The 9,052-nt window shown below is 38.7% G+C and overlaps 1 non-coding gene across 1 annotated transcript; it reads left to right on the top strand.

Moving 5' to 3' along the window:
• The first annotated feature begins 8,283 nt into the window (after window positions 1–8,283).
• LOC112753293 (small nucleolar RNA R71) lies at window positions 8,284–8,391 on the top strand. The gene has a single exon (XR_003177686.1). It is a non-coding gene; the product is annotated as a small nucleolar RNA R71 (small nucleolar RNA).
• Window positions 8,392–9,052: the final 661 nt, after the last annotated feature.

The raw sequence follows: 9,052 nt of genomic DNA, 5'->3' as shown, positions 1-9,052 counted from the left end.
TTCAGTTTAATTTCATTCGATGCCTTGATGTATTTGTTGAGTGATTTCAGGTTTAGAAGGTAAAGATTGGATTGAAGGAATGAAGGAAAAGCATGCAAAGTGGGAGAACTCATAAAGAAATAAAGGAATTGCAAAGCTGTCAATGCTGACCTCTTCGTACTAAAATGACCATAACTTGAGCTACAGAGGTCCAAATGAGGCGGTTCTAGTTGCGTTGGAAAGCTAACATCCAGGGATTCAAATGATATAAAATTTGCTATAGTTGCTTTGCATTTAGGGACGCGTACGCGTGCATTACGTGCACACATCGGTGGATCAGCGTGGGTCATTTTGAAGAAAACTTGGCCAGCGATTTCTAGCTTATTTTGGCCCCAATCTAACTCATTTCTGATGCTATTGAACCCAAGGATAGAAGGGGGAATGAACCAAGTAGTCATAGTTTAGTCTTCATCATGTTTTAGGGTAGAATTCTAGAGAGAGAGGCTCTCTCCTATCTCTAGATTTAGGATAGAAATTAGGGTAAAGTTAGGTTAATCACTCTCAAATTTCTCTTTCAATTCTTGTTTTGATTTTAATTCTCATTATATTTTAATATTCTATTGTCTTAATCTTCTTAGTTTCTCGTTAATTTCCTATTTTGCTCTCTTTTGTGTTGATGAACCATTGTTGGATCTTGATTTCCTTTTAATGCAATTTTATGTTTCCATGTTTCTTTTATGTTGATCTTGATTGTTATTGTTGATTTCTTGCTTATGTTAGTTATGGGTTTCCTTTAATTCTTGCATTTTATGATGTTTACTTTTCTTGCATACTAGGTGTTTGATAAAATGTTTCCTCTAGTTTTTGAGTAGTTTTCTTGACTCTTGGCATAGGCTAAGGGAATTGAGTGACCTTGAGTCATTGGGCCTCATTGAATTGGTGATTTGAGAACCCTTGGTGGTCAATTTGATAACCATTGATACTAACCTACTACTAAGTTAATTGGTAGCTAGGTTAGGGCTTATGGATTGATGTTTATCAATCCATTTGATATACTTCAAGTATAGAATTACACTTAACGAGCTTAGTTCCTCATAATTGTCAATATATGGTTTGTTGACAAGGATGGTGATATCAATTCCTCATGTCTTAGCCAAGAGTTCTTTTCATTTCTTTTATTAGTTCTTGTTATTTTACTTTCTTGTCATTTATACTTTCTTGTCAATTTCCAAATCAAACCCCCTTGCATCTTCATAGCCAATAATTAAACACTTCATTGCAATTCCTTGTGAGATGACCCGAGGTTTAAATACTTTGGTTAATTTTCATTTGGGGTTTGTACTTGTGACAGCCAATATTTTTGCATGTGAGGATTCTTTGTTGGTTTAGGAATATACTTACAACGAGATTTTATTTGTGAAATTCTAAGCCGTACAAGGAATTCAAACATCAGATAGGAAGAAAGTTCACTGTAAGGGGCAAAAATCTGAGCCCATATTCACCTCCGTAAGGAGCTAACCATCAAGCTAACGACGTTAAAGAAGTGCTTGTTGGGAGACAACCCAACCTTAATTAATTAATTATATTTATTTTCTTTCATCTTGTTTTACTTTCAGTTATTTTTAGAGTCATGATCATATGCAACAGTCAGAACAGAGACAGAATTCATAGCAGTGAAAATAGCACACTCTAGATGAAGTGTTATTAACGTTGAACGCCAACTAGGGAGCTCTGGCTGGGTGTCCAATTCCCTTAATGAGCAGCATTGCTGGCGTTAAACACCAGCCAGGGAGCAGTGATGAACCGAAATATTCTTATGCCAGTTTGAAATTAGCAATGAATCCAATCGTGAGTATAGTCTAACCAACGCGCAAATATTGCATCAAACAATTCTAAAATCTAAGACCGAGAGTGTTGATCCCGGGTCGTTCTCCCTAGGAATTGCTTTAGAATGCACATCATTGATTAGGAAATCTCTTGTGGTTTTGAGAGTTGGTGCTAGAATTCAAACTATCAAAGGTAAACAACAATTAATTGAAATAAAGGTCTTGGCTAGGGATAAGTATTGGAAGTTCCATTATTATAGTTTCCTTCAATTATGACAAGAATTGATTGTTGCTTCACTTACTTAACCCCTTAACAATGGAGAAAAGTCAAGTGAGAGTAACTAACTTGAGTCACAAGTCCTAGTCTCACCCTTGGGAAGTCTAGCTTTAGTGCATTCCAAGTCAATTAGCAATCCTCAATTCCTAGTCAACAATTGATATCCACTACTCAAGTGTCTCCAATAACTCAACCCCTAAGCCAAGTAAGAGAAATCTACTCCATAGCTAAGGTTGTCATTATCACAAACAATTGGTAGGAAATTATAGAAAATATGATGTAATTGAGAGAAGAAAATTGAATTAAAGCTATCTAATCCAAACAATCATCAACAATCAAACAATTGAATAAAATTCCACAATTCATTAATCCAAATTCAAAGTAACAAAGTCAAACAAATCTAGATCTAAGAGATTGAATCAAAAGAGCATCAATTAAGAGTAGAAGAAGAGTGGATCTACAACTTGTATCAAAGCAAAAGTGAATTAGCAATGGATCTCACCAAGAAATCAAAGGAGAATTGCAATGGGGGAAGTGAAATCCTAGAGAGAAGTAGGAGTTTCTCTCTCTAAAAACAAAATGTAACTAACTACCCAAAATATCTATGATTATGACTAATTGTCCTAACACTCCTAATCCTTGGTCTTCTTAAGCTTTTCCCTCCAAAACTGGGCCTGGGACCCCCCTGAAATCGCTGGTCACATTTTCCTTTTAAAAATCACATGCGCACATCGGCGCGTACGTGGAATGCGAAATTGTTACTCTGAGGTTGTAAAATTTGTTGTTCGTTCTCTCCCTGGTAATGGCGCCAACAAACTGGTGCACAATACCATGGTCCAAGCATAACTTCACAACTTCACACAACTAACCAGCAAGTGCACTGGGTCGTCCAAGTAATAAAACCTTACGTGAGTAAGGGTCGATCCCACGGAGATTGTTGGTATGAAGCAAGCTATGTTCATCTTGTAAATCTCAGTCAGGCGGATATCAAATAGTTATGGAGTTTTCGAAAATAAATAATACATAAATAGAAAATAAAGATAGAAATACTTATGTAATTCATTGGTGAGAATTTCAGATAAGCGTATAGAGATGCTTTTGTTCTTCTGAACTTCTGCTTTCCTGCTGTCTTCATCCAATCAGTCCTACTCCTTTCCATGGCAAGCTTTATGTAAGGGCATCACCGTTGTCAATGGCTACATCCCATCCTCTCTGTGAAAATGGTCTAAATGCTCTATCACGGCATGGCTAATCATCTGGAGGTTCTCGAAAATACTGGAATAGGATTCACCCTCCTTTTGCGTCTGTCACTACGCCCAGCACTCGCGAGTTTGAAGTTCGTCACAGTCATTCAATCCTTGAATCCTACTCAGAATACCACAGACAAGGTTTAGACTTTCCGGACTCTCATGAATGCCGCCATCAATCTAGCTTATACCACGAAAATTCTGATTAAGAGATCCAAGAGATACTCATTCAATCGAAGGTGGAACGGAAGTGTTTGTCAGGCATGCGTTCGTGGGGGAATGATGATGATTGTCACGTTTATCACATTCATATTAAAGTGCGAATAAATATCTTAGAAGCGGAATAAGTTGAATTGAATAGAAAAATAGTAGTACTTTGTATTAATTCATGAGGAACAGCAGAGCTCCACACCTTAATCTATGGAGTGTAGAAACTCTACCGTTGAAAATACATAAGTGAAAGGTTCAGGCATGGCCGAATGGCCAGCCCCCAAACGTGATCAATATGATCCAAAGATGAACTAAAAATCATAAGATCATAAGATGTCTAATACAATAGTAAAAAGTCCTATTTATACTAAACTAGTTACTAGGGTTTACAGAAGTAAGTAATTGATGCATAAATCCACTTCCGGGGCCCACTTGGTGTGTGCTTTGGCTGAGCTTGAAGTTTACACGTGGAGAGGTCATTCTTGGAGTTGAACGCCAGTTTGTAACGTGTTTCTGGCGTTCAACTCTGGCTTGTGACGTGTTTCTGGCGTTTAACTCCAGATTGCAGCGTAGAACTAGCGTTCAACGCCTTTTTGAGTCGTCTAAAATCGGCCAAAGTATGGACTATTATATATTGCTGGAAAGCCCTGGATGTCTACTTTCCAACGCAATTGGAAGCGCATTATTTTGAGTTCTGTAGCTCCAGAAAATCCACTTTGAGTGCAGGGAGGTCAGAATCCAACAGCATCAGCAGTCCTTCTTCAACCTCTGAATCTGATTTTTGCTCAAGTCCCTCAATTTCAGCCAGAAAATACCTGAAATTACAGAGAAACAAACAAACTCATAGTAAAGTCCAGAAATGTGAATTTAACATAAAAACTAATAAAAACATCCCTAAAAGTAACTAGATCCTACTAAAAACATACTAAAAACAATGCCAAAAAGCGTATAAATTATCCGCTCATCACAACACCAAACTTAAATTGTTGCTTGTCCCTATGCAACTGAAAATCAAATAGGATAAAAAGAAGAGAATATACTATAAATTCCAAACTATCAATGAAACATAGCTCCAATCAGATGAGCGGGACTTGTAGCTTTTTGCCTCTTGAATAGTTTTGGCATCTCACTTTATCCATTGAGGTTCAGAATGATTGGCATCTATAGGAACTCAGAGTTCAGATAGTGTTATTGATTCTCCTAGTTCAATATGTTGATTCTTCAACACAGCTACTTTATGAGTCTTGGCCGTGGCCCTAAGCACTTTGTTTTCCAGTATTACCACCGAATACATAAATGCCACAGACATATAACTGGGTGAACCTTTTCAGATTGTGACTCAGCTTTGCTAAAGTCCCCAATTAGAGGTGTCCAGGGTTCTTAAGCACACTCTTCTTTTGCTTTGGACCTTGACTTTAACCGCTCAGTCTCAAGTTTTCACTTGACACCTTCCCGCCACAAGCACATGGTTAGGGACAGCTTGGTTTAGCCGCTTAGGCCAGGATTTTATTCCTTTGGGCCCTCCTATCCACTGATGCTCAAAGCCTTGGGATCTTTTTTATTTACCCTTGCCTTTTGGCTTTAAGGGTTATTGGCTTTTTGCTCTTGCCTTTTGGTTTTAAGAGCTTTTGGCTTTTTCTTCTTGCTTTTCTTTTTCTATATTTTTTTTTCGCAATTTTTTTCTGCAAGCTTTGTATTCACAGCTTTTTCTTGCTTCAAGAATCATTTTTATGATTTTTCAGATTATCAAATAACATGTCTCCTTGTCATCATTCTTTCAAGAGCCAACATATTTAACATTCATGAACAACAACTTCAAAAGACATATGCACTGTTCAAGCATTCATTCAGAAAACAAAAAGTATTGTCACCACATCAATATAATTAAACTAAGTTCAAGGATAAATTTGAAACTCATGTACTTCTTGTTCTTTTGTTTTTAAAATATTTTTCATTTAAGAGAGGTGATGGATTCATATTCACTACTTTAAGGCATAGACACTTAGACACTAATGATCATGTAATAAAGACACAAACATAGATAAACATTTAACATAGAAAACGAAAACAGAAAGTTTAAGAATAAGGAATGAGTCCACCTTAGTGATGGTGGCGTTTCCTTCTTGAGGAAACAATGATGTCCTTGAGCTCTTCTATGTCTCTTCCTTGTCTTTGTTGCTCCTCCCTCATAGCTCTTTGATCTTCTCTAATTTCATGAAGGATGATGGAGTGCTCTTGATGTTCCACCCTTAGTTGCTCCCAATAATTGTGTGGAGGAAAATGTATCCCCTGAGGTATCTCAAGGATCTCTTGATTTGCAGTCAAATGTTCTACCACTGAGCTATAGACCCTTGATGGAAGCTTTTGTCTTCCCTTTCCTCTTTCTAGAGGTTTCTCTGGCCTTGGGTGCCATCAATGGTTATGGAAAAACAAAAAGAACTATGCTTTTACCACACCAAACTTAGAATGTTGCTCGCCCTCGAGCAAAAGAAGAAAGAATAGAAGAAGAAGAAGATGTGAAAGAATCTAGGATTATGAGGAGGGAAGGTGGGGATCCTGTGGGGTCCACAGATCCTGAGATGATCCTGTGAGATCCACAGATCTTGAGGTGTCAAGGATTTGCATTCCTGCACCAATTAGGCATGTAAAATGCCTTTGCATGCAATTCTAGCGTTTAAACGCCGAACTGATGCTTGTTCTGGGCGTTCAACGCCCAGATGCAGCATGTTTCTGGCATTGAACGCCAGTTCTATGCTTGTTTCTGGCATTCAGCGCCAGATCCATGCTCTGTTCTGGCATTGAACGCCAGCCAGATGCTCCTTACTGGCGTTTAAACGCCAGTAAGTCCTTCCTCCAGGGTGTGATTTTTCTTCTGCTGTTTTTGATTCTATTTTTAATTTTTCTATTTATTTTGTGATTCCACATGATCATGAACCTAATAAAACATGAAAGAACAACAAGAATGAAAATAAATTAGATAAATAAAAATTGGGATGCCTCCCAACAAGCGCTTCTTTAATGTCAATAGCTTGACAGTGGGCTCTCATGGAGCCTCACAGATGTTCAGAGCATTGTTGAGACTCCCCAACACCAAACTTAGAGTTTGGATATGGGAGTTCAACACCAAACTTAGAGTTTGGTTGTGGCCTCCCAACACCAAACTTAGAGTTTGACTGTGGGGCTCTGGTTGACTCTGTTTTGAGAGAAGCTTACTGTGCCTCTTTTCCATGTTTACAGAAGGATAACCTTGAGTTGTAAACACAAGGGAGTCCCCATTCAATTGAAGGACTAATTCACCTCTGTTAACATCTATCACAGCTCTTGCTGTGGCTAGGAAGGGTCTTCCAAGGATAATGGATTCATCCTCATCCTTCCCAGTATCTAGGATTATGAAATCAGTAGGGATGTAAAGGCCTTCAACCTTTACTAACATGTCCTCTAATTGTCCATAAGCCTGTTTTCTAGAACTGTCTGCCATCTCTAATGAGATTCTAGCAGCTTGCACCTCAAAGATTCCCAGTTTCTCCATTACAGAGAGTGGCATGAGGTTTATTCCTGACCCAAGGTCACATAGAGCCTTCTCAAAGGTTATGGTGCCTATGGTACAAGGTATTAGGAACTTTCCAGGATCCTGTTTCTTCTGAGGCAATCTCAGTTGATCCAATACATTAAGTTCATTGGTGAACAGGGGAGGTTCATCTCCCCAAGTCTCATTACTAAATAAATTGGCATTCAGCTTCATGATTGCACCAAGGAACTTGGCAACTTGCTCTTCAGTAACATCCTCATTCTCTTCTGAAGAGGAATACTCATCAGAGCTCATGAAGGGCATAAGGAGGTTCATTGGAATCTCTATGGTCTCTAGATGAGTCTCAGATTCCTTTGGTTCCTCAGAGGGGAACTCCTTATTGATCATTGGACGTCCTAGGAGGTCTTCCTCTTTGGGATTCACGTCCTCCCCTTTCTCCTTGGATTCTGCCATGATGGTTATATCAATGGCCTTGCACTCTCCTTTTGGATTTTCTTCTGTATTGCTTGGGAGAGTACTAGGAGGGATTTCAGTGATCCTTTTACTCAGCTGGTCCACTTGTACCTCCAAATTTCTAATTGAAGACCTTGTTTCATTCATGAAACTTACAGTGGCCTTGGACAGATCAGAGACTATGTTTGCTAAATTAGAGGTATTTTGTTCAGAGTTCTCTGTCTGTTGCTGAGTGGATGATGGAAAAGGCTTGTTATTGCTAAACCTATTTCTTCCACCATTATTAAAGCCTTGTTGAGGCTTTTGTTGATCCTTCCATGAGAAATTTGGGTGATTTCTCCATCAGGGGTTATAGGTGTTTCCACAAGGTTCACCCATATAATTTACCTCTGCTATTGCAGGGTTCTCAGGATCATAAGCTTCTTCTTCAGAAGATGCCTCTTGAGTACTGTTGGATGCAGCTTGCATTCCATTCAGACTTTGAGAAATCATATTGACTTGCTGAGTCAATATTTTATTCTGAGCCAATATGGCATTCAGAGTATCAATTTCAAGAACTCCCTTCTTCTGAGGTGTCCCATTACTCACAGGATTCCTCTCAGAAGTGTACATAAACTGGTTGTTAGCAACCATGTCAATGAGTTCTTGAGCTTCTGCAGGCGTTTTCTTTAGGTGAATGGATCCACCTGCAGAGGTATCCAATGACATCTTAGCTAATTCAGACAGAACATCATAGAATATATCCAGGATGGTCCATTCTGAAAGCATGTCAGAAGGACACTTTTTGGTTAGTTCTTTGTATCTCTCCCAAGCTTCATAGAGGGATTTACCTTCTTTCTATCTGAAGGTTTGAACATCCACTCTAAGCTTACTCAGCTTTTGAGGAGGAAAGAACTTGGCTAAGAAAGCCTTGACCAGCTTATCCCAAGAGTTCAGGCTATCTTTAGGTTGAGAATCCAACCATATTCTAGCTCTGTCTCTCACAGCAAAAGGGAAAAGAATGAGCCTGTAGACTTCAGGATCTACTCCATTGGTCTTAACAGTATCACATATCTGCCAGAATTCAGTTAAGAACTGAAAAAGATCTTCAGATGGAAGTCCACGAAACTTGCAGTTTTGTTGCATCAGAGAAGCTAATTGAGGTTTCAGCTCAAAATTGTTTGCTCCAATGGTAGGGATGGAGATGCTTCTTCCATGTAAATTGGAATTAGGTGCAGTAAAGTCACCAAGCATCCTCCTTGCATTATTATTATTTTTGGCTGCCATCTCCTTTTCCTGTTCGAAAATTTCTGTAAGGTTATTTCTGGATTGTTGTATTTTAGCTTCTCTTAGTTTCCTCTTCAGAGTCCTTTCAGGTTCAGGGTCTGCTTCAACAAGAATGTTCTTGTCCTTGCTCCTGCTCATATGAAAAAGAGGGAACAGAAAAATAATAATAGGGATCCTTTTTACCCAGGTATAGAGGTTCCCCTGTGTGAGTTGAAGAAGAAAAGAATGTAATGTAAAGAAGGGAAGAAGAGAAAATTCGAACACA

Source organism: Arachis hypogaea, chromosome 15, assembly GCF_003086295.3.
Source record: "Arachis hypogaea cultivar Tifrunner chromosome 15, arahy.Tifrunner.gnm2.J5K5, whole genome shotgun sequence".
NCBI lineage: Eukaryota > Viridiplantae > Streptophyta > Magnoliopsida > Fabales > Fabaceae > Arachis > Arachis hypogaea.
The sequence above is the reverse complement of the archived record's forward strand: the minus strand, read 5'-3'. Positions and strand labels throughout refer to the sequence as shown.